The sequence below is a fragment of the Erithacus rubecula genome, assembly GCF_903797595.1.
Source record: "Erithacus rubecula genome assembly, chromosome: 28".
In the NCBI taxonomy this organism is placed as follows: domain Eukaryota; kingdom Metazoa; phylum Chordata; class Aves; order Passeriformes; family Muscicapidae; genus Erithacus; species Erithacus rubecula.
Window position 1 is genome coordinate 1,791,698 of NC_136680.1, and position 3,740 is coordinate 1,795,437.

The following is a 3,740-nucleotide window of genomic DNA, read 5'->3' on the forward strand; positions in this document are numbered from 1 at the left end:
GATGAGCATGGATTTCTTTGGACAAGGAGAAAATTCCAGAATGGAAAAAAAAAGAAAGTGAGGGGGGAAAAAATTTAAAAAATAAATCAGAATTAAAGAATTTTTTCCCACCAAAAATGAGTTACCCATGGAGACACCAGCACCTGGCAGCAGCTCCCAGTGGGATGCTCAGAATTCCAGGATCCCTTGGATCAGGAGATGCTCCATGGCCTTCCTGCCCCTTTTCCTGGCTCCTTTTCCTTTCTCCCTGCCCCCTTCCCCCCCCCCCCCCATCCCCTTTTCCCTTCTCTTTTTTCCTTCTCCCAACCCTTTTCCTTTTTCCCATCCCCTGTCCCTTCTCCTGGCTCCTTTTCCTTTTTCCCAACCCCCTTTCCCTTCTCCCAACCCCTTTTCCCATTTCCCAGCTCCTTTTCCCTTGTCCCTTTTTCCCCCAGCCCCTTGCCCTTTCTCCTGACTCCTTTTTCCCATCCCCTTTTCCATTCTCCCATTCCCTTTTCCCTTTTCCTGACTCCCCATCCCTTCTCCTGGCTCCTTTTCCCTTCTCCCAACCCCATTTCCTGGCCCCTTTTTCCATCTCCCATCCCCTTTTTCCATCTCCCATCCCCATCCCCTCCTCCTATTCCCTTTTCCTGACTCCCTGTCCCTTCTCCCATTCCACTTTTCCCATCTCCCATTCCCTTTTCCCTTCTCCCATTCCCTTCTCCTGGCTCCTTTTTCCTCCTCCCATCCCCTTTTTCCCTTCTCCTATCCACCTTTTCCCATCCCCTTTTCCTTTTTCCCATCCCCTTTCCCCCTCTCCTTTTTCCATCTCCCATCCCCCTTTCCCTTCTCCCATCCCCCTTTTCCTTTTCCCATCCCCCTTTTCCTTTTTCCCATCCCCTTTTTCCTCCTCCCATCCCCTTTTTCCTTCTCCCATCCCCCTTTTTCTTTTCCCATCCCCTTTTCCTTTTTCCCATCCCCTTTTTCCCTTCTCCCATCCCCTTTTCCTTTTCCCATCCCCCTTTTCCTTTTTCCCATCCCCTTTTTCCTCCTCCCATCCCCTTTTTTCCTTCTCCCATCCCCCTTTTTCTTTTCCCATCCCCCTTTTCCTTTTTCCCATCCCCTTTTTCCTCCTCCCATCCCCTTTTTCCCTTCTCCCATCCCCTTTTCCTTTTCCCATCCCCTTTTCCTTTTTCCCATCCCCCTTTTTCCTCCTCCCATCCCCTTTTTCCATCTCCCATCCCCCTTTCCCTTCTCCCATCCCCCTTTTCCTTCTCCCATCCCCTTTTTCCTCCTCCCATCCCCTTTTCCCATCTCCCATCCCCCTTTTCCTTCTCCCATCCCCCTTTTCCTTTTTCCCTTTCCCTTCTCCCTTCTCCAGCTCAGCTCTGCCTCGGGCAGGACCCCGGGGTGGGGGAGGCAGAGCGACCCCAAAGCTTCTGGCCGAGCATCCCTTGGGATTCACATCCCAAAGACCCTCCCGGGATGGGGGGATGGAGCCCCGGAGGAGGAGGAGGAGGAGGAGGAGGAAGGAGAATTCCCGGCTCCAGCCCCGGGATAGCACCAAGCTCTGGTCTCGAACACAGAGGAAGAATCAGATCCGGAGTAGAAAAATAAGGCTGGAACTGTCCGAGAGATTAAGGACAGGAGGGAATTCCCTCCTGGAGAAGGAATCCCGGGCTGGACTCGGGATTTGGGATCAAACTCTGCACAAAAGGCTCTGCTGGGGTTGAGACAGCGAGGGAAACCACCGGGAGATGATCCCGAGATGGGCGGGACATTCCCGGAATTTCGGGAGCTTCCCCAGGAAAAGCCGCGCGGGTTTTATTGTTACAAACGCGGCGATTCCCGATTTTGTTGCGAAGGCAGATGGAGGGAACACAAGGGAAAAAGGAACAGCGACCGAATTTCATCCCTCTGGAAAAGGGCTGGAGCAGCTCCCGGTGTGCAATCCAGGGAATTGCAAATCCTGTCCCCTGATGGGATTCCTGGTATTCCTAACACAATCCGATTTTTTTTTTCCCCCCAGGATTTCACAACAGGTGTGGCCAGCGTTGGTTTTTATCCCTTTTTATCCCTTCTCTTCCCCAAATCCTGTGCTCGAGATAACCGGGAATGGCCCCTCCCTATGGTGGGCTTGGGAAATCTTTTCCAGCCCCACGGATTCTGGAATTCTGGGATTCTCCCAGGAGCTGCTGAGCCCCGAGGACATGGATTGGGCTCGGACATCACCCAAATCCCGGGATCTGTCCCTTCCCAAGAGATCCGGTGGTCCAGGCACATCCCCCTTTTCCAGGATCCCATTTTCCTGTCCCCCTTTTCCAGGATCCCTATTTTCCCTGTTCCTCCTTTCCCAGGATCTCCCATTTTCCAGGATCCCACTTTTTCAGGATTCCCTTTTCCTGTTCTCCCTTTTCCTGCCCTTTTCCCTGGATCCCCCTTTTTCTGGGATCTCCTTTCCCTGTTCCCCCTTTTCCCTGTTCCCCCTTTTTCCAGGATCCCTCTTTTCCCTGATCCCCCTTTTTCCAGGATCCCATTTTTCCTGTTCCCCCTTTTTCCTGCTCCCCCTTTTTCCAGGATCCCCATTTTCCCTGTTCCCCCTTTTTCCAGGATCCCATTTTTTCCTGCTCTCCCTTTCCCTGTCCCCCTTTTTCCTGCTCCCCCTTTTTCCAGGATCCCCCTTTTCCAGGATCCCATTTTTTCCTGCTCTCCCTTTCCCTGTCCCCCTTTTTTCCTGCTCCCCCTTTTTCCAGAATCCCCATTTTCCCTGTTCCCCCTTTTTCCAGGATCCCATTTTTCCTGCTCTCCCTTTCCCTGTTCCCCCTTTTTCCTGCTCCCCCTTTTTCTAGGATCCCCATTTTCCCTGTTCCCCCAGATTCCTCATCCCAGTGAGATCCCAACACTCCCAGTTAAATCCCAACCCCAAATTCCCAAGGGATGGGAACAGACCTGGTCCCCCCCCCTCCCCCTCCACCCTAAACCTCCCTGCACATTTCCCAGCAGGAAGAATTCAGAAAAGGGAAATGGGAAACGCTGGGAATTTGCCCATTTCAGTTTAAATTCCACTAAAAGTCGATTTTTTTTCAGAATTCTGGATGCACCAGGAAGCTCCTTCTGCTCCATTCCCTCCCTCCCAGAATTTGGGGACAGCACAGAGACCCCCCAAGGATCCCTGGGGCTCCCTAAAATTCTTCTTGGGATTCTTCCCCCCACCTCAGAGCCATTCCTGGGATGGAGGGAAAAACCTCCCGAATTTCCCTTTGGCTTTCCCAAAAAGGGATTTTTCCAGCTGGATTTTTTTTTAGGGATTTTTTTTTTTTTTTGTCCCTTCTGCAGAGGAAATTCCTGATTGGATCCAGCTCCAGCTCTCACATCCCACTGGGAATGATCCCCCCACCTCCTCCTCCTTTTCTTCCTCCTCCACCCCTTTCCCAAATCCAAAAATCCCAATGAAAAATCCCCCCCCCTCCCACCACCCCTAGCTAAAAGTTAAAATCCTGATTTTAATCCCACTTTCCTTAAAATCCAACCCCCCACCCAGCTTCCAAATTGATATTTCAGGATTATTTTTGGGTGTAGTTTTGTTGCTTTTTTTTTTTTTTCTTGGGGATTTTTTCTTTGTTTCTTTTTTTTTTGTTTGTTTGTTTCTCTTGGTTTTTTTTTTTTTTTTTTTTTTTTTGTGTGTGTGTTTTGTTTTGTTTCTCTCAAGATTTTTTTTAAGTTCTGTTTGAAACCAACGTTGATTTTTTTACCCCTGGAGC